General features: G+C 44.3%; 1 protein-coding gene across 9 annotated transcripts in view; it reads left to right on the forward strand.

Moving 5' to 3' along the window:
• The first annotated feature begins 16415 nt into the window (after positions 1-16415).
• Positions 16416-22459, forward strand: part of Mapkap1 (MAPK associated protein 1) — a 212706-nt gene continuing 206662 nt past the window's right edge. For 3 of the 9 annotated variants that reach the window (XM_052182248.1, XM_052182253.1, XM_052182254.1), the window contains exon 1: positions 16445-16861. The gene's annotated coding sequence lies outside the window, so the exon portion shown is untranslated. The other 6 variants (XM_052182250.1, XM_052182255.1, XM_052182252.1 and 3 more) reach the window with 5 other exon arrangements.

Raw genomic sequence — 22459 nt, forward strand, 5'->3', positions numbered from 1 at the left:
GTGCTTGGTAGGCACTCTGTTGCTAAGCAGTTACTCCACCCCCAATCAGTGTCTCACAAGTTACCTATGTTCGCTCTTCCTGATTCGCCCACTTAAGGAGCTGGGATTTCAGACCTGTGGCACCAAAGCTCAAGTGTTAGTGATTGCTTACCTCAGACAAGACCATGTGCAAGGCAGTAGATCTTGGTGTCAAATATGACTAAGGAAATCCTGGGTGTGTCTGGTTTTGAGTTCTGTCCCTAAGGCTTGGTAGTAGCAAGTTCTTGTAGACTGTCCATGCTAAAACATCCAGAAGATGTTCATCTTTGTAAAGCTATTTTCAGTTACAGGGTTTGGTTTAGTTTAGTTTTGTTTTGTTTGTGGTGGGTCTCACCAAGCTGCCCAGGCACGTCTCAAAAATTACAATTCTCTATAACCTCCACGCCCTAAGTACTGAGACTGCAGGCATGACCCACCCTGCCCAGCCTGCCTGTCTTCACCACTGTGGAGCCTCCAGTCCTCACATCTGCCACCGAGGCCACCTGTCTCTCCCTGTTGGCTCAAGTAATAAAGAGGCAAAGACTCAGTTGGACGGTAAGCATAGGACTTGGTTTCCATCTTTGGCAGCAGTGGCTCCTGACCTAGTGCTCCAGTCCTTGTGCAGAGGACATTTAGTGGACACTCACTGGAATCATAATTTCAATTCATTCCTGCAATAGATCTTGTCTGTGAGATGAGGAGATCAGAACTAAACGAAATGAAAATGCATCCAAAGTCAGCCAGCAGTTTATAACAGCCAGGCTTTGAACCTGTGTCCAAGGCAGTGTGTGTTTTGTCTTCTTTATTTTCTTGTGTTAGAAATTTATTTCCCTTACATATAAAGAGTGCAAGACCCATCTTCAACGTAAATTATCCCTCCTCTACTTGTTTTTTTTTCCCCATGCAAAAATTAATGGCTAGTTTCTAGGGATAGGAGCAGGGGAACAGAAATAAATCCAGAGCCCCACACCCTGGAGCCTTGGCGTGTGGACTCCTGGGATCTCAAACTGGATTCCATAACTGCACAGTTGCTTTGGGCCCAGTTATCTCTGGCGTGCATTTCTTGTTGGCTCGGCTTGGGTTTATCCCCTGTGATGCACAGAGTAAACGCATGATAAATGTTCGTTGAATGAATGGATTTTACATGTATCTCGCTGAAATATTCTCAGCTCCATTTGATTCACTGGAATGGCATACCCGAACAAGAAATAATTTTTCTTAATGTGTCCCTTATAAATTGAACCCGGCCATATTTGATTAATCTCACATCATGCATTTTTATTGCACCGATCACTCTGGTATCAGGTCAGATTTATTTTAAAAACAGATTCACAAAGGGTGCGGAGCTGGATCGACAGTGAAAATATGTTAATAATAAAAAAAAATACAGAAGATATTTTCCTGGAAACTCTCGCATGGTAATGATGAGTAAGTGCAATCTATGGAAATGTGTTGATTTACAAGGTAATTAATTTCAACAAGATTCACATCCTATCCCGTGCTTTGTATACTTACATAATGAAAACTAAAAAAAATTAAAAGTGAATATTCAGGCCATAAAATTGGAGGAAAAACAACCAAGTCACCTAAAGGGCCCCGATGCTTTAGAACAACAGCCCAATCATGGGAAACAGTATTATTCCACCATCAAAAGCATCTTGGTAGGAAGATCTGGTCAGTGTAGCTTTTACTTTGCAAAGAGCACTTGCTTGCTATGTGTTTATAGTCCTCAAGAGGAGAATCGGTATGCACTATCAGTGACTAAAGAGTCCCATCACCTCCCGTCACACAAAGGGACAGTTTGGGGTTTCTTGTTCCTGAGATAGCAATGTCACTCATTGTGGGAATGGTGAGCTGAGTGGATGCATCCTCCTGCCCACAAAACCACAGAAGATGTGCTTGTTTGAGATCTGAGATGTCATCTCTCCCGCCTGGTGATCTAAGGACGCAGGAGTTCTTGGGCATACTCTGGGGACATATGCCCCTTGGGGTTGACTCTGCCTGCAGGAAACTGAGATGGAAGATGTGGGGGCTTAAAAAGGGGAGTGTGGCTCGGTGGTGTGGGTGAAGGTGTCCAGGCGGGCCCTTGCCTGGGCACCTCTGCCCCTGAGGAACCACACACACACAGGCATAGTATAGAATAGAGTTTATTCAGATGGGATGGGAGTTAGTGGTAGAGAGAGGCAGAGAGAGAGAGAGAGAGAGAGAGAGAGAGAGAGAGAGAGAGAGAGTAGTGAAGTGGAGGCCGGCCATGACCACGTGGAGTAGGGGGGGAGCCCAAGGGGCAGAGAGGTGAGAGAGTATGGGAGAGCAGGAGAGCAAAGAGGGAGAGGAGGAGCAAGTAGCCCCTCTTATAGTGGGCCAGATCTCTGGGACGGGCATACCTGGCTATTGCCAGGTAGGTGTGGGGTGGAGCTTAGACAGAACCCCAACAGAAGACAGGTGCCCTGGCCTGGGTAGGGCACCGTGAGGGTCTCCAAGTGAAATGGCGGTGACTGTTCGTCAGGGACTGCTCATCTCTCCAAAGTACCAAAATTACTTGGCCTGTTTTAGAAGCTCATATGTAACTCTGATTTAACACACACACACACACACACACACACACAAATAAATATTTTATTTTTAAAACAGAGGTGGAGGCTTGAGTTTAGACTGAACCTTAAACAATTACACACCAGCTTAGTAGCCAAATGTCGTCTCCCAGGGAGCAGCATTAGGGAGAGCATTAGTGAATGTAATCTAAGAACATCATGCTACACATCCCGTTAGTCACGTCTTACCTTTAATCTCCATGGACAATCAACGGTGGGAAATAAGTTTCCAATTTAGAAATCCAACGATAAGACAGTTGTATCCAATAAGAAAAGCCAAAATGAGATAAAATACAGGAGGGCTGGCAAGGTGGGCCTCTAAGAGCACTGGCTGCGCTGCCAGAGGACCTGGCCTTGGTTCTCAGCATCCGCATGAGAGAGAGTTCACCACCATCTCTAACTCTGGTTTCAGGAGACCCAACACCCTCTCCTGGCCAACATGGGTACCAGGAACACACATGCTGCATAGACACACATTTAGGGAAAAAAAATCTAACATTAACAAAATAATTTTTAAAGTATTGGAACATTGAACATTTAAGTAAACCTAAGGGAAGTGGGAACTTCTGGTTTCTTTGGATAGTCAGTTATGTCAAATGACGTTTTTCTGGGACACACAAGTGAAAGGATGCGTTGCTAAAGCAAACACACGTGAAACATATAAACTAAAGGACACGTGATGTCTAGAAGGAATATAAACATAACCCAGCAGACAGGATGCTGGATGGCATTGGTACACCTTACCACTCTTTGGCCATCCTGTGATGTGACTTCATAGAAATGTGCCAAAAATTTTGTGGTGGTTTCCTAACACTTCCTCAGACTCAGTCCAATTGGCAGAGGGAAGTGGAAGTTTCTGGATACAGAAACTGACTGATACAGACTCATGTGGTGTTTTGCTGGTGCAAGACCTGTGGGGGGACACTTGATATATGGAGGGAGTATGAAAAGGATTCAACAGACAGTGATGGTGTTTGCAAAGCTAGTTTTACGATGATTTGTTGGTCTTTGCTAATCTTCTCTTTGTTCAGAGAAGCATGGCAGAGAACTTCTCCTGGCATCTTTGCTGGTCCTGGTGACTCCCACTGTTTTGTGCCCATTCAGAGGAGGCCTGGCTGTTTCTGCTAGATCGTGCTACTGCTGATTTGTGTTTGCTATCCTTACATTGCTGAACAGGACTGCTGGAATCCTGCAAATGGAGATTGGAATCACCCCAAGGAGCAAAGCAACTTCTTCTTCTTCTTCTTCTTCTTCTTCTTCTTCTTCTTCTTCTTCTTCTTCTTCTTCTTCTTCTTCTTCTTCTTCTTCTTTCTTTTTTTCTTTTCTTTCTTTTTTTCTTTTCTTCTTTCTTCTTCTTCTTTTTTCTTTTTCCCTGAGACAGGGTTTCTCTGTGTAGCCCTGGCTGTCCTGGAACTCACTCTGTAGACCAGGCTGGCCTCGAACTCAGAAATCCACCTGCCTGTGCCTCCCAAGTGCTGGGATTAAAGACGTGTGCCACCACTGCTCAGCAGGAACTACTTCTAAACTGCACATAGCAGAGCCTCGGGGTTTCTTCTGAATCAATGCACCATTCCTGATTCATGAATGGTGTTTGCGAGTAGATCAAGCTGCCGTCGCTGATTCCTGTAAACTGAACTGCTAATATCCTGACAACAAAGACTGGATTTGCTCCAAAGAACTATTTCTAAACAAATCCACATCCTCGTTTGCTCTGATAGCCTTTCCTCTCCATTACCTCTGGTGGGTGGTGGGCTAGAAGGAAGGTTAAAGCATTTAAGAACCCTTCTTAAATGTAGGTTTTAAAAAATCAAAGCCTACATCTAAGTTTAAATTTTCATGCTGTAGGCAACCTTGACTGTGAACAGTATGCCTAACTTTTCTACGTTCACTTTCTCATCTCTGAAATGGGAACACTTGCAATAACTATTTCTCAAAGTTGGTGTGAGAGTAATGTTCCTTTAATAGGAAATGGTGTACAGGGAGGAAGGGGAGCAGCAAAACTCAGTGACAGAGAATACCAATAGGCCCTGTGTTCAATCCTAAGAGTGTGAGAGATCGGGGAGGTGGGAGAGTGAAGAAAAGAAGGCTTAAGCTGGGCTTGCTCTCCTCTTGTGTTTGCACAGCACATTGGGGCAGTGGATCTGAGCCGCACCATTTCCTGCACAGGGTGAACTTCCGATTCTTCATCTCTTCTTTTCCAAAGCAGCCTTGTCAGGAGGTAGAGGGCAAAAATGGCGGGTTGGGGGCAGCAGGATGGGGTGGGGCTGTTACAGTTCCTGATACTCACCTTGCTTGCCTATCTTAGAGTGTACAGTGTCTGCTGGAAGGCAGGGAGTGGTCATTTAAAAGGCCTGGAGAATGGGGACATAGAATCTAAACAAATGTCACATAGGAGCATGGAAACAAACCTGTTAGAAAACAGAATGGTAGATAAGAAGCAAGCCAAGTCTTTGCTGAGAAATTTGGCAGATTCCTGTTCTGCAGCAAATCCTTGCATTTCATCCTTGAAATGGGAATACTGTAATTCTTTATTGTATGTAAGAATTCTTAGGGGACAACTAAAGGGACTGGAATATGTCATATATAGGAAGTACTACACCTAGAGCTTCTAGTTACATATTTGTTCAATATTGAAGCGGTCCATTGCCTCTGACTCGCACGTCAGGCCTCACACATGCAGAGCAAGTGCTGTACAAACCAGCCACATTCCCAGAGCGAGAGACCTGGATGCTTCTTTGAGCTAGGAAGATAGGGCAAGATCAGTATTCAAAACTCTGAGTGGCTAATCATTTGTAAACTTTTTATTTTATCTTAATGATGCTTTCGACTTTTATCCTTTATATTATCCTAGGATCTTTAGGGAGAAGGTTTAGACAAGACTTTGGGCCATCTGAGATCTCAGCTAGGGAGAGACTGGCCATAGTGCTGTGATGGGAGAGGGAGGTATAAGTTCGTGTTCTATGTTTCTCTGACTTGAAAGAATGTCAGGTTCTCATGTTAAAACAGTATTTTCTTATCTGTTTTATCATAATACAATCAACATCACTTCCTCAAAACACCAAATGGCCAAGTCCTTCTTGTATATACTATTACACATCCAGTACCTCCCTGTGGATAATCACTGTGGAGATTTGGAAATGTGTGTGTACATGTATGTGTGTCTATGTGTGTGCATGTGTGTGTGTGTTCATTTGTGTGTTTTCCATCCTGTAATATGGGGGATGGTTGGACTCCTGGGCTTTGGGTGTGGTAAGGAGGTCTCTACATAACATGTCATGACCCTGCCAGGAAGATGTAACTTCTGCCGGGTGGTGGTGGTGCATGCCTGTAATCCCAGCACTCTGGGAGACAGAGGCAGATGGATTTCTGAGTTCGAGGCCAGCCTGGTCTACAGAATGAGTTCCAGGACAGCCAGGGCTACACAGAGAAACCCTGTCTCAAACAAACAAACAAACAAACAAACAGACAGACAAACAAACAAAGAAGATGTAACTTCTACTTAACATGTGGGGAAACTGAGGCAACAAGGAAGCTGTGACCTTGCCCACCCATGTCACACAGGTGAGCTGAAGCTTAGTTTGTTGCATTTGAAGCAACATTTTAGATGGAGATTTTGACAAAGATTTAGGAAATACAAAGAGAAATAATGTACAGCCTCTCCCCCTACCACTTTCTAGGAGCCCTCTAGACAGTGTAATGGGACTAAGGAGACAGCCCTGTGCCCAATGAAGCAGGCTCTGAGTGCTTCTACTTGGCTCTGGTTCCCGCCCCTGCCCCTCTCTGAGGTTAAAAACAGAGGAACCCACAGCCTAGGCTAGGGGCTCTACACTGAGACCTGTAGAGCCATGCAGGGCAAGGCAGTGAGACCAGCCATTCTGGCATGAGAAAAGCCACAGTGCAAGGGTCATGTGGACTGATGGCGGCCACTTTGTCTTCATAGCACTGCCACCAACATTAGGACAGCCTGCTACAGACCCACACTTTATTGGCAGGTTTTCTTAAGAACCTCAGAAAATCCCAAGGAAACTACTATGGGGTAATCAACCATCAAGCTATTTCCCTTACTTACTATCATGCTAATTATTGTTACATTTATGTAGTTGTATGTACTCCATGTGTGAGCAGACACCTTTCTAGAGACTTTTTTTTCTTCCACATGGGTCCTGGGAATAGAACTTGGGGCATGAGTCTTGGCAGCAAGCACCTTTACCTGTTGAGCCATCTGTCTGACCTCTGGTACTTACTTCCCTCCCTCCTTTCCTTGATAGGGTTTCATGTATCTTAGGCTGGCCATGTACTCACTAAGGATAGACCTGTACTTTTTTTAAAAAAAATTATTTATTTCATGTATGTGAGTACACTGTAGCTGTTCTCAGACACACCAGAAGAATGCATTAGATCCCATTACAGATGGTTATGAGCCACCATGTTGTTGCTGGGAATTGAACTCAGGACCTCTGGAAGAGAAGTCAGTGCTCTTACCCACTGAGCCATCTCTCCAGCCTCTTATGCCTACATTTTTAACAAATGTGGTGGAGTATATTCATGTGGCATGTTTTCAATTGATCATCCTTGTTCTGTTTCATCAAAACATTTGTTGAGCACCTACTATGTGCTCCATCAGTGTCGGTTATGAGCTGCTGTGAGGACGGACATTCAAGCCTCCGCAGGTTATTTCTGACCGGGAAAATCATTCAGGTAGAATGGGAAGATGACGGAGTCACAGGGAAGATTTCAAAGAGCTCTTTCTGGAGAGCTATTTTCTTGACGTCTTGGGCACAGCTGCTCTCCTGGCATGTATAAATTAGAGCATGGTCCGCATGCATGTGTGGGTGCTCCTTGAAGGTGATGATAATGAATTGAGATATGGAAAACCTGAAACTGCTTTCAAGGAGTGTGGCTCAAGGGGGAATGCTTTTCTGGGAGAAAAGACAAAAGGAATTGGGGTTACTAGCAATGTATCCTGGAGAAGAGGAGGTTAAGGAGAATTTAATAGCCATCTTCGAATATCTAAAGGGAAATTGCTCATGTGTTTTAAACATCAGTTTCCTGTCTACAAAGGACAGGGCATGAGGGAATTATCTTAAACGGGAGCAGGAAGGACTTAGATTAGATACCAATGAAGAGAAGAAAAAAAAACCAGCTGAAAAGACCCTGGGAAGCTGGAGGGCAACTTGATCTCCAGAAGGGCGAATTATTTTAAGAACAGTGGCTGATATCTATTACTGGAGGGAGAAAGAGGCTAACTTGGGGCTTTCAAGTCAGCCACTCACAAATAGTAGGCTCTTCAGCAAATGATCTCACCTTTCTGTAGGTCTGTCTCCCCATTGGTTAAATGGGGGACCATGACAGGATCTGTATATTGGACTGGTTTCAAGACTGAATTAGGCTAGCTACAGAAAACCACTAGCTTGTGGTCTGGCCTAGAGGCAAGCTCACCCAGCAATGAGTGCTGTTTGGTATTGCTAACCAACTGTGGCCTTAGAAGGGGAGAAATACTCTACTCATAAATACAAGCTCTCTTTTCAAGTTTAGTCAGTAAATAGATATTGCTATGTGCTGTCGAGGTTATAATCTTTCTGAGGTTATGTGGTGTCAATGCTTAAAAAGTCAAATAAATATACCATTTTTTTAAAAAAAATTGAGAAAGGGTTTCTCTATGTAGCCTTCATTGTCCTAAAACTTGGTCTATAGACTAGGCTGACCTCTTACTCAGAGATCCACCTGCCTCTGCCTCCCATGTTCTGGGATTAAAGGCATGGACAGCACTGCCTGGCTTTAGATATGGTCTTAAAATAATGCCATCATGGGCTGGAAGGTGACTCCACCAGTCACGTGTTTGTGTGCAAGCTTGATATTTGAGTTTAATCACCAATGCCTACGTTAAAATGTCAGGTGCAGGGGCACACACGCCTGTGATCCTAGCAGTGGGCAGACAGAGACAGGAGAGTCCCTGGGGCTTGTTGGCCAGCCAGTATTGTTCAGAAAGGCATCCTGTCTCAATTACAAGGTGGACACCAATTAATACCCAAATTTGGTCTCTAGCTTCCACACTTGTGCACACAGACAACTTTATATAGATACGCACACAGACACACACAGAGGGAGAGACAGACAGACAGACAGAGACAGAGAGACAGAAAGAGCCAGAAACAGAGTGACAGAGAGACTGGGAATGACATTGAGGAAGCAAAGTAAAGCACACTTACTTTTCTTCTGGCAAGCTAGGGATAGGACTAAGACTTTTGCAGGTGCTATGCAAGTAAGTATTCTACAACTGAGTCACACACCGGGGTCCACTAAGGTCAAGTTTTGAGTGAAAGGTAAGTGGGGGAGAGACCTATAAAGATTCTCAGATGGAGAAATTGTTATGAATTATGTGGATAAATGAAGCATTTGGTGCACAGTTACAATTTTAACATTTGGAAAGCTGAGGCAGGAGGATTGCAAGTTGAAGTTAATCTAGGCTACATAGTGAGTTCTAGATCAGTCTGGGATATGTAGTGAGACCCTGTTTCAAAAACAAAAAAATACAAACCACTACGACAACCACCACCACCAGCACCACCACCAACAACAACAAAAATCCAACAAATCAGAAACATAGATAAGTAAAAGTTGAATTCATCGGTTGACCAGATGGTTCCACAGTTAAGGCATTAGTTGCCAAAGCTAAAGATGTGAGTTTGATCCTTGGAATTCACGTGTGGAAGGAGAGAAGCAACTCACACAAGCTGTCCTCTGACGTCATCATGAGCACCATGGCATATGTGTGTATACATACAAAAGAAGTGCAATGAAACACTAAAATAAAACCTTTGAATTCACTAATCTACACACCAACTCAGGAGGATCTCAGCTGGCTTCAAAGGCATCAGTGATTCATTGTCTGGGAATCTCACAGTGTTCTTAAAAATATTTGTAAATTCAGAGAAAGATAGCTACTTGTTTCTGACACTTTGAGTACACATTTTAAAAACGTTATTAGCGTCGGGTAGGAGGCCTGCCACAGCCCATGTGTGCAAGTCAGAGGCCAATTTTGTGTAGTCTTTTCTTTCTTCCTTCAGCTGCATGTGGCTTCAAGAATCAAAGTCAGGTCTTATATGCTTTACTAAGTGCCTTTGTCTACCAAGCTGTTACACTGGCCCTCATTCCAGATATTTTAAATGCTTTCAAGAAGCTGTCCTCTAAAATTGTATTCTAGAAACTTTACTCCAGAGCAATTACAATCCTGCAGCACATTTAACTTACTAATATTTATTGAAATATTTTTAGCTGCAAAAACATTTTATGTGCACTATTATTTATTAATGCCCTGTTTTAAAATATTACACGTAAAATTTATTCCAGTGCACATTAGTAAATAAATTATGCTTGTAATTTCTAATGCATTTTTAATTATAAATTTATCCATGTCTACCTTTATTTATGATATTGGTGTCTCAGTGTTGAACATACTGTATATTAATGGAGACACTGTTAATTATGCATTCTTGGAAGTTGCATTCGACAAAACATCCAATTTTTTTTTAACATTCTAAGCATCTATTAATTTAGGAGTCAGCACTCAGTCGTAACTAACCTCTGAAATCAGAAAAGTGCTATTAGAAGCTGGTTATGAGGTCAGATATTGGAAAGGGCTGCATTTATATATAAATGTAGCTAGCTGGCGAGGTACTGTAACACCAGCCTGATGTTCCATTTTTACCCCAAATACCCAAAAAGAGTTACTCAACAGAGGTAACAATCAGTAGGAAAAGGCCACAGAACAATATCTCTCAAGCCTGTACTATTAGCTCCACTGTGGTGCTGGGGACTGAACTCAGAACCTCATACACCCTTAGCAGGGAACTGTGCCACTGAGCTACACTCCTGAGCCCATTGACGGGTATTTATTACATTGGTGTGGAGTGTGCATACCATGTGTGTGCATGTATGTATGTGTGTGCACTCGTGGGCATGTGTGTATGTGTGTGTGTGTGTGTGTGTGTGTGTGTGTGTGTGTGTGTGTGTGTGTGTGCTAAATTGTCTGTATGAAGGCCAGAGGATCAGAGGACAACTTACAGGAACTGGCTCTCTTTTTTGCTATGTGGGTTTCAGGATTTGAACTTGGGTCATAATGATTGGCAGCAGTCCCTTTTACCTGCTGTGCTATCTCACCAGCCCATGTGTATTTAAATACTAGTTCCAAAGTCTTATGTTGAAAATCATTTTGGGTGGTAAATTTTGCACTCCCTTTCAAGCAACCAAAGTAATTTAGAAGCAACATATTTGTCTTTTAAAAAATTTTCAATTGAAGTATTATTTGTGTTTGAAAAAAATGTATTGCTCTGAACTTCTCTACTTCTGGGGGCTTCTTTAGAATGGTCTGAATGAAAAGTTGACACCTAATTTACTTTTTTCTGGAATTTCTTTGTTCTATAGCAGTGCAAATAAATACCTATGTTTTCCCTGGAGGCAGGGGAAACACATTTCAAGATCAGAAGGCAGAAAACTCAGCAAGCTAAGAAGGACGTGCAATAACAAATTTAAATATAACATTAGTGCATACAGGTTTACAGAGCACGGGGAAGGTGTCCCCACGTCTCTGAGCTATGGCAGGCTTCAGGAAGTATGGCTTCTTCACCACTGTGCTGGCTTTCCTGTACCTGTTTGCACAGCGCCTTTTTCCATGCACTGCTGATGCTTATGCATCATCTCAAGTGCAGGTTTGGGCAACTTCAGTCAACATGTACACTACCAAATGTTGTGTGTGTTCTAAGTGTACGCATGCCAGGTAGGCCCTGAGTTACCCCTCCAGCAGAAGCTTTTAGTATATGAAAAGAAACAAGAAACACCCTATTCCTCATGGCCCATCCGTGACAAAAGGACAGGCGGTATGATTTGAATCTGCAATGTCTCTCTCAGACTTGCGTCTTGAATGTGTGCGCCTCAACAGGACTGGAAATCAGTCTTATTGGCCAAGTAAGTAACAACGGTGGGCCTTTGAAAGTTATATTGACCCTGGGTGTCTCTCTGACTCTTTGCTTTGTAGTTTGCTCTGATGAGCAGTCTCTACTACACAGTTCTACCGGTGTAAACCAAGCCACCATGCTCTCTGGCCAGTGACAGAAACGTCCTGTAATCATGAGCCCAAATAAATCTTTTCTACTTTAAGTTGTTTCTGCCAGGGGTTACAGTCATAGTAACACATCACAGTAACACACAAGTATTCGGTGGAGAAAGAAAGCCTGACAGATGTTGAACAGAGAGAATAGGGCTGTGCTTGTGGCCCATGATGTCAGGAAGTGTGTAAGAAGACACTTGCTGTCATTCAGGCCTTGCTGTCTCGGAATGTCAGGCCATAAAAGTATGAGACATCTCTGTATACCATGTGCTGTTCCAAGGACTCCATGTATTACTTGTGGAGTCCTCGCAGCAGCCTAGGGGAGGAAACAGTCATCAGAGAGGCGAGTAGCTTGCTCATGCATGAGCCTCACAGCTGGTAGGCTTCCTCGATCCATGGCCCACGGTCTCCCTATCCTGTGTCCCGGATGAAAAGCAGCACCCACTAACTCAGAGCTGGGGGTGAAGGCTGTGCTGTCTGATAGTCTTTGGGCCTTCTCTGTGTTCTTGTCCTCTGCAGCCCCTGACCCAGCACCATCAGTGTGCTTTCTGTGTGTTTGCTCTTAAGGTCTGACCGTATGCACCCATAGATCTGGAGGCAGGTTGATGAATGTGTTGTGTTCTCTCTCTCTCTCTCTCTCTCTCTCTCTCTCTCTCTAATTCTATGTATATGAGTACACTGTAGCTGTCTTCAGACACGCCAGAAGAGAGCATCAGATCCCATTATAGATGATTATAGATGGTTGTGAGCCACCATGTGGTTGCTGGGATTTGAACTCAGGACCTCTGGAAGAGCAGTCAGTGCTCTTGACCGCTGAGCCACCTCTCCAGCCTGGTTGCATTCTCTTTTAATGCTCCCTTTGCCTACCTTTGGATACAGCTCCTGCTTCTTGGGGCTCAAGTCATTCAGCTGCTTTGTCTTCTTGCTTCCTTGTCTACCCTCTCAATGCTTATCCTTAGGCTCAGAACAGCATGGAAAATGCCTCCTCCTCCTTCTCCTGCTTCCTCTTCTTCCTCCTTCTATTTCCTCTATGTTGCTTTTTTTTTTTTTTTTTTTTTTTTTTTTAAGATTTCACACTCTAGTGCCTGGGACAGACTTAATTGCTAACACTATATGATGCTGATTGATTAGTCTCAATACCAACAACTGTTCTGTTATCCACAGGTCAGCTCTGTCCACGTGAGTGACATTCCATCATTTAATCCTCACAGTGCAATGAGCTTATTTAGACTTTTGTCAAAAAGAGTTCTATGTGTCTTTGGACGTGCTTGATTGTATATGTGTTCTCTATGTACAGGCCTGGTGCCCACAGAGACCAGAGCAGACATCAGAGTTCCGGGTGGGTGCAAACTGCCTAATGTGGGTGAGAGTGGGGAGGGGGCCAACAAGTCAGGTCCACTGCAAGCTGCAAGTGCTCTTAGCTGCTAAGCCACCTCTCTAGTGCCTGTCTTTTCCGTTTTAGGAGTAAAGACCTGTGTAGCTTACAGTGGTGATTCAGAGGACTGTTGAGTGGCCGAGTGGGGATTTGATCTTTAGAAACTACACATGCTTGGCAGTCCAGTTGGTTTCAGTTTTACCTGGTTTTATGTATCTGAGACACATAGACAGATGGGCTTCAGAGTGGGCTCAAAAGAGGTAAAAACAGAGAATAAGATCTAGAGGGAGCTGGGGTGAGGGGTCAGTGTAGCCCTGGCTCAGCAGAGGAGGTCTAGGTTCCATTCCAAATAGGCTGAGAGGACAGAAAGCCCCAACCTTAAAGGACAGTCCTAGATGTCTAAAGAAACACCCTTGTTACCATCTGTTGCTTGACAGAGTGATGGTGGCACACCCCTGAGGGAGCCATGGTGCCGTGTGTAAGAGTCCAGTTGGTGTTTGGTCTCCTCTCACCTATGTATGAAGAAACCAACCCTATATATATATAGGGTATCGGTTGTTGGTGACTTTAAAACTGGTGTGGATCCATCAAGATTTAGCCTTGTCTTTTGGTTCTTTTGCTAGGTACTTTTTTTTTTTTTTTTTTTTTTTTTTTTTACAAGTGTCTTGCTACATGGCTTGGGCTGGCTCACCTTCTGATGCCCCTGCCACAGCTTCCCCTGTGCTAGGGTTACCAAAGTTGGTGCCGCACCTAGTGTGTGGAACCTCTTCCCCACCCCCAGGGTTTCCTCGTGTAACCTTGGTTATCCTGTAGATCAGACTGGCCACAAACTCAAAGAGATCCACCTGCCTCTGCCTTCCAAGTGCTGGCATTAAAAGTGTGAGCTTGAAATGTATTTTTCGAGACACTTCCCAGAGGACTTCTTGGAAAGGAGAACAATAGCATTGCATAATTTATATCTTCCCTAGCTTTATCATGACTTCTTTTGTGCTCTGTGTGTGTGTGTGTGTGTGTGTGTGTGTGTGTGTGTGACACAAAGGCCAGAGGACAATCTCAGGTGTGGTTGTTTCTCAAACCATTCAACCTTTTGTTTTGTTTTGAGACAGGTTTTCACTATGCAGTCCTGGCTGGCCTAGAACTTGATATATAAACCAGGCTGGCTAGCCTCGGGTACACAGAATTTGCCTATCTCTGTCAACTTAATTTTTTGAGACAGTGTCTCTCTGTGTGTCTTGGGAGTCAACCAATTAGGTAAGCCTGACTGGCCAGCCTGCCTCTAATCTCTGTGCCCACTTCTGTTTCTCAGCAGGTGTGTGTGTGTGCATTACCACATACAGACTTTTACATGAGTTTTGCAGATCAAGCTCAGGTCTTCATGTGTGCACAGCAGTGCCTTACTAAGCTGCCCCTCCAGCTGTCTGCCACTGATTTCTATTCCATAAAGTTAATCTTACATCTCTCCTAAACTATCTACCAGTCCTGAATATGGCTGCTGTCATCACTATCTGTGGGTGAGGAGCATGTTAATTAGCATGTGTTATGACATGTGTGTTGAGCACTGTGCTTGTGTTTATCATACATGAACTTATTTGAGTCATATAGCAATACTCAGAAATTGGCACCATTATTACTAATGGAAACATCAAGATGAGGTCTAGTGTCCAAAGACTCAGAGAAAGTTAGAATTGGTCTTTAACTTTTTTAAAAAAAATATTTTTAAATTAGTTCACCATCTCATACATACAATGAATGTATCCTGGTCACACTAACGTCTCCCCTAACTCATCCCAGGTCCATCCCTACCCTCTTCCAAGTTTCTGACTAGCCACCCCTCTCCTCAAAATATCTGATCTCAATTTGTGTTGTCCATAAATTCTCAAGTGTGGGGTCATCCCTTGGGGATGGTTGACCTGCCATCCCTCATAAGGAGAACCAACTCTCCCTCCCCCCAGTAGCCACCAACTGTCGATAGTCTAGGAATTGGGCTTGTGAGCTCCTCCTGTTTCTATTCTGGAATGTTGACTGGCTTCATCTTGTGCACATCTTGTACAGGTAACCAGAGGTGGTGCGAATTCATGAATGCAGAGAGCATCATGTTCAGAACGTGTTGTTTCTTCCATACCTCTGCTGTTATGATCTGTTCCCAATTTCAACAGTGGTCCCTGAGCCTTTCAGTGAAGTTATGGTGTGTTCTTTTGCAGGGTATTTGATCACACTATGAAACCCAAGATTGTGTTACTGAAAAAACCTGTTTTTAGTTGTGGTGTGGCTCAGTCCTTAGCTCACACTTTTAATCCTTCTGGCTGGAATATAGACAACCCTCAGTACAAACCTTTAATCTCAAACAATGAAGGTAAAGTTAGTAGGTAAAAGGAAGCAGCCGCCATGTTTGAAAGCGATGCCTAACTGAATGACATGATGAATCAGAAAAAGATTTGACAGAAAAGGACAGGCCCAACTCCCAAGAGAAGAGGAGGGAAGGAGGCAGTTTTACTGGAGTTTTATAGAGACAGGTTGAAGAGAGAACCAAGCTAGACACAGGTGAAGACGGAATGAGCCAGAGAATGAGGAGCCGAGAGATTAGAACAGAATGCTTAAATTAGTACAGGGCCTCGCAGAGCAATCGAGTCAGAAACTGAGAGAAGCCAGATTGAATCAGTCAGCTTGGAGAGGAGTTTGAGCCAGAACAGCCAGTCCCGAGATCAGAAACACTAAAAGGATGAGCGTATTCAGCAGCAAGTCTTAGAGGCTGAAAACATTCTAGGCCTTGATTAGACCGAACAGAGGCTATAAACTTCCAGGACTAGGCCTAGGTTAGCAGACTGAGATAGTAAGCCTCCCAGACAACAGTTATGACAGTACGACAGGGAAAAAAGTCACAATTACAGTGTCCCACTGTGGCTGAGCACTCAGCCCTTTGGCCAGTTGTGAGTTTCTGTATTAACCACTGTCCATTGCAGTAAAAAACAAAAACAAAAAAACTCTGATTAGGTCTGAGAGCTTCGCTAATCTGGGTGTTTAGATAGTAGTTTAAAAAGCAGTTTGATACTATGTCCATGTAGCAAATAATAGTTGCAGTGAACTCTTCTTTCTGATATGGTGGTTAAGCTGAAGACTTTCCCCTGTAAAAGTACGAAGAAATAGCTTACAGTAATCCTTACACTTGAGGGTAAACAGAAGTCAGTTAATCTGCTCCAGAAACGGCCTAGGGCAGCACGCATGCGCAAACCACATCGGGTCCCGCCCCTCGTCCCGCCCCCGGGAGGCAGCGGCTTCGCGTTCCTGGCTCTGGGGCTTGCGCACTGCGTCCCCAGCCAAAGGCGCCTCGCCGACCGGGGACTTCCGGTACGCGGGGTACGGTTCCGGGTCGTGGCGCGGCTCTGGGTAACAGGGCTGCTGTTGCCGGTCGGCGGCGGCGGGGAGCGGCGGGGTCATGAGGGTGAGCCCGGGGCGCCAGGGCCGAACCGGCCGGTAGGATTGCCAGTCCCCGAGGACTTCGTGGACGGACGCTGGGTTCGGTGCAGGGACCGGGAGGCTGAGGGAGTCGGGACCTCCCTCAGGGACGTGTCCTGGGTGAGGCGGCCTGTAGTGTGGAAGCAGCTTCAGGTAAAGGGTGCCCCAGCCGTCGCCCCCTCGCCCGCGGGACCCTCCGACCCCTCAGCACCCCGCTGCCCTCGCTGCTCAGCGGTGCCGGTTGGGGCTTTGCGTGGTGGCCTGGGAGCATCCGTTTCCTGGCCCTTCCTGAGCCTGACAGCTGGGTGTGTGACTTAGGTGAGGAGAGACTTTGGACCTGGTGGTGTGGGGGCGGGGGAGGGGGCGTCCTTAGCTCTGGCGGTTTCAGGCCCCCCGAACTCTGCAACGTCCGGTGCCCAAGGTCCATCCTGTGGAATCAACTTTTCAAAGCATTGCCTGGGCAGTCCTGAAACAGTCCCACCGATTGTTTACCTACCTAGAGTGCTGCTGGGAACTTGGATTCCGTTTCTCTGTTTATGGGAGTGACAAGGAATGGTGAAGCTAGGGGGTGGGTGGGAAGAAGAAAAGATTAGAGTTTAAAGAAGTGTATAACTCAAGCCAGAAACTATAAGATGAAACAGGGACCTCAAAATTTGTTACAGCCTCCTTTGAATGACTGCAAAATTTGAAACTGTCACTGTCCCCAACTCTGTGCAAAGCACCGTATTTGTTACAAACCCCAAAACGGCCAAGTTCAAAACCTTCCCAGGTGTAAACACTAACGCGGACAGACACATCAGTGTAAGAGGTCAGTGTTCACATGACCACCAGAATGAATGGGTACCTCTTGTGAACAATCACCAGAGCAGAGATAAAGTGCATTAATCCTATGTTTAGGAGCCACACAAACTGCATTGAAAGTTCTTGCTCAGTGATAATTGCCCTCATCTTTTTCAGTCACACCCCCTCAGGCTTACTGGGCTCTGGGGAGGAGCACATGCTAGGTGTCCCTTTCCTTTAGGCTGTGCGCTCTTGTCTGCCTTCAGCTACTAAATGTGCGTAGTGCCTGCACTGCCTCTCTAATCTTGTGGCTCTGGGCTAGCTTTTTACAGTTAACCTTTTAAAAGTTCTCACTATGTGCATTTCTTCTGGATAAGTGGGATCTCAAATCATTTTTGATTTGTTCCCATGTATTTAATTTTTTTCCACCCTGTTCTGCCCAGACACTTCCCATATTTTGATTTCAATTGCTAATGCTTCCCATGGTCCAACTGATGGTGGTCTCACTCAACCAATTAGGTACAATCCCAGCTTTGAATGATTTATCCACCTTCCCATTTTTAAGAATTATCTTCTTAAATACATATGTGTGTCCACGTGGGGTTTGTTTGTGTACATATGAGGGTAGTTGTCCGCAGAGGTCAGAAGGTCTGAAGAGTGTCAGATCCCCTAGGACTGGAGCCATTGGTGCTGTGAGCTGCACATTGTAGGTGCTGGGAACTGAACTTGGTTATTTTGCAAGAGCACAGGTTCTTACCTGCTGAACCATTTCTTCAGCGCTGGGAATGATTTCTTACCGAAAACCCTATAAGCACCTGTTATTTACAGTTATTTCGTTTAGCAAGAATTCATTGTGCATGGATATAGGTAAGCTACTGTATAGCAGTTTAATAAGTAAAACTTAGTCATTGTGTACAGCCAGTTCTTACTGTAAGAGGGAAATTAGTTACTCTAGTACACCGACAGACACGGTGGAAGAGTTTTTCTGTGAATCAGAAGTAGTATGTCCTGTCAGTTTTTGAGAGGTGACACTTGGTGAAGGGAATGAGCACAATGTGAGGTAAATTGAGCTTCGGTTTTTCCCTATTTAATCATTTTAATTCAGGTTGACATAGGATAGTTATACAGCTGCTATGAGACAGAGCCTTCTTTCTTACCAGGACACTCCATACAAGTACATATTGGAACAACTGACTAAGAGGGAGAATAAAAATGTTTAAGTGGAGAGTGCAGAAAGTCCTCTAAAGGTAGACAAAGCCTGTGCTGCAGGCCTGTCTTAGCTGCTTGGTAGACTGAGGCAGCAGAGTACTTACACAGGCTGCATGAGCCAGCATGGGCAATGGTGAATGGCTCAGAGGTTAAGAGCTTGGGCTGTTCTTCCAGAGGTCCTGAGTTCAGTTCCCAGCATCTGCATGGCAGCTCATAACCATATGTAACTCTAGTTCCAGGGGAACTGATGCCATGTTTTGGCCTCTCTGGATGCCAGGCAAACATGTGGTGTTTATACACACAAAAGATCCATATATATAAAGTAAAAAAAAAAAAAAAAAAGCTTCATCTTTTTAAAAAGAGAAAAATCTTCCGTAGAATGGAGATGATAGGTGGGTGGACTAGTGTGATAGTAGTTTATGAAGTATAGATAGGAGTGGTCTCTGGCTTTGTGTTTTGTGTGGTGTGCCCTCCTCTCTAGATATATGCTTAACTCTAGCCAGCATTTTCTTCATCTTGGGAATGGAGTACTATGCATTATTTAGTAAACTGATCTGGATTAAGAGCCAGGGCTTCCCCCTCCCCCTAATGTGTTTGAAGTCAGCCTAGTCTACAGAGTGAGTTCTAGGACAGCCAGGGCTATACAGAGAAACCCTGTCTCAGAAAAGAAAGAAAGAGAGAAAGAAAGACCCTAACAGAGCCCGAGTCCCATGGCTTGAGCTTTCTGAGAAGTATTTCAGATTGGGGATTTTCTTTTTCTTTTTCTTTTTTTAATTTATTTATTATTATATGCAAGTACACTGTAGCTGTCTTCAGACACACCAGAAGAGGCGTCAGATCTTAATATGGATGGTTGTGAGCCACCATGTAGTTGCTGGGATTTGAACTCAGGACCTCTGGAAGAGCAGTCAGTACTCTTAACTACTGAGCCATCTCTCCAGTCCCCCTGATTGGGAGTTTTCAAGTTAGTGACACTTACCTAGTAACGTCTGTGAAAGTGCTCCAAAACTTAGAAAAATCAGAAATCTGAAATCAGTTCTGACCACAAGCATTTTGAATAAGGAACTCTCAACCTGCAAGTTGTCAGGTCTGCTTAATAATAGTTGGAAGTGCTCTGGGATGTGTCTTAGAGGGTGAGTCAGTTTCTAGTCCGAGTAAAGCAAGGCATTGCAAATGTTTTTAAACTGTTGGAGATTTATTGGAAGTGAGTGTCCCATGAAGTCTTACTCAAATCAAATTACAAAAAGTTCCAGTCATATTACCAGGATATTACCATTTCTGCTTTTAGCAGGTATTTGAGAGGTAAACTGGAAGGGCTAGATTCCAAGAGCTCAAAGCCAGGCAAGTTTTGGTTTGCACTCTTAAGATGAAAACTTGGAGGGTGTGTGAATCATTCAGCAGTTCCAGGCAAATGTTAGGCACTGGGATGCTCCTGGAGTAAAGCCAAGTCCCCACTTTGAGGTCTTTGACATTCCAGCATGATAGAAGTGTCTTCAGATGAAGTAGTCATGTTGTGTATATGCTGCCCTAGCATGCATGCATAGAGCCCACTGGAAGGATATGAATAATGCCAGTGAGTGCTTCCTGTGCATCATGACATTGTCCCAAAAGCTGTTTCACGTCTGTCCTTGCATGGGAAGCTGTAAGTATCATCCTGATGAGGGAACTAGGGCATGGGGGAGGAGAGAGGGCACCATGATGCAGCTCAGTGGTAGAGGAGTACTCGGCATGGGTGGCATCCTGTGCTTTACTGCCAGGAACCAATGCTAACAAAAGGAAAAATTCCTGACTCTATACATTTGGTGTTTTCTAGAGCCATGGTTCTCAACCTGTGGTTACAACTCTTCTGGGACTCCAACAGCCCTTTCACAGGGTCACCTAAAGCTATCTACATACCAGACATTTACATTATGACTCATAACAGTAGCAAAATTGCAGTTATAAAGTAGCCATGGAAATAATTTTATGACTGGGTAGGTCAGCACAACATGAGGAACTGTATTAAGGGTCTCAGCATTAGGAAGGCAGAGGACCACTGAGCTAGAGGGTATCTGCTGGCTTCTTTATTCCTACACCACGTTGCTTATTCTTGCTCCATGGAGGAGGACCTGGCAGAAATGCTACGAAGAAGAGCTAACTACATATGGGGCTCCAGTGTAATGTTACTGCCAGGCAGTGAAGATTGGAGCTTGTCTCTGCACTCAGGGACCATCAGCTTGTTGATTCAACTGAAGTTCTCGTTCAGTGGATTTATAGGTTTCAGATTCGGAATCTTTTAGAAGTAGATTATCCTGATGTTTAGGCCTTACTGTTAAGGATGCAGCCAGATGTCAGATTGTAGATGACTAGGAAGTCTGTTACAGCTTCCCTACTGAAGGTGATCTGGCCTTGAGATTATAGAACCCTTGTTAGAAGTCGGTGCATGGAAGTGTGCTGATGGGATTACCGATTGGAAGTCTGGGGAATCACCAGTGGGAGGAATATTTTAATACTTGCTGTTCTGTTTTGCAGAGTGGCCAGAGTATGGTTTTCTCATTTCGGCAGGCTTAAATTCCAAAGGGGTGAGGTCTGGACGAGGGGACTGTGTGGTCCTGGGACTCTGTGCGTGCAGTGCTGTAGACACCACCAGCTTTATCTTCCTCTGGTCCTTGCTAACGGTGCTGTTTCTTTGATAATGCTGCAATACTGTGTCCCTTCACCCTCAGAAACTGCTCAGAGTGGATGAGACTGTAGGGAAGCAGGCTGCAGACTTCCTGAGCTGAGGAAATGGTCAGCTAGAAAGCCACAGTTTTGGAGAAAGTGCCTTAGTCTGAGCGACTCACCTGCAGAATAAGCTAATTTTTGCTGAAAGTCTTTTCAGGAATTCCTGAGCTTAAAGTCACACTGCAGGGTATTAGCAGGCCCCGGCAGAGAATGTCTCAGATCTCTGATACTCCTTGTCTCTGCCTGACTGGGCCAGGTTCTGTATTCCTTGTTATTGCTTCCAAGGGAACTTGGGCCAGTGCTCTGCTCATATGTGTAGTGCTTTGTTGACTTTGTATATAAGACTGAAAGGGGACAGAGAGTCACCAGGAGAGTAAGAGAAATGTGGTCAGGGAGTTCCCAGCCCAGGAGTTTAATTTATTTTTATTTTAATCCCTTCTTCCTCCAGGTGAAAATTGAAGAAATATTGGTCTTTTAGATACTTGTTTTCATTCAGACTCTACTGTATAAAGAAATAACATAGAATATAAAAATGAAGGAAATAAATCCTGAGCAGTCATTTAGAATTTATTACCTCTACTTGGCAGCAGTCTGGGTACATCAGGGAAGTAGATTTAAGATGGGAAATACAAAATTTGAACTGAAAGTAGAAAATAGTTTTTAAGAAATTAAAAGCGAGAAAGCAGCTAGAAACCACTTAAACAAACACCAACCAAATCTGAAATGTAGAGAGAAGGTGTTAGAGATCGACTCGTGGGATTATTGTGATTGCTTGTGAGATAAATTGTTATGTCAGATTTACCCTTAAATGTGTGCAATGTTAGGTCTATAATACCCCACAATAGAGCATGTTTATAAATATGCTTCTGTTATTGGTACAGTTAAGTGGCCAGAAGGTGTGCACAGCTTCAAAGAAGTGACAGTATTCAATTACCGCGCTCCCTCCCCCCCCCCCCCCCCCCCCCGCCTTGTTTTAAGATTCTTTGCTTTAAGTAAGTATGGCTTCAGCAGGGTAATTGCTGGGAAATCATTTGAAGGAATGTGCTTCTTATACACCTATAAACAGTAGCTCTTTAATATAAACTTTAGTTGCTGCCATCCCGGAGACTTAACGAACTGAGGTGCAGTTTGAGTACTGAAGTAGTGTGGAGCAGAAACCATATTCACCTGGGTTTTATGTTGGCTGGCTGTTACTTTGTCACCTAGACAGTTTGTAGAGTAGTG

This window comes from Apodemus sylvaticus, chromosome 5 (assembly GCF_947179515.1).
Source record: "Apodemus sylvaticus chromosome 5, mApoSyl1.1, whole genome shotgun sequence".
NCBI classification, from domain to species: domain Eukaryota; kingdom Metazoa; phylum Chordata; class Mammalia; order Rodentia; family Muridae; genus Apodemus; species Apodemus sylvaticus.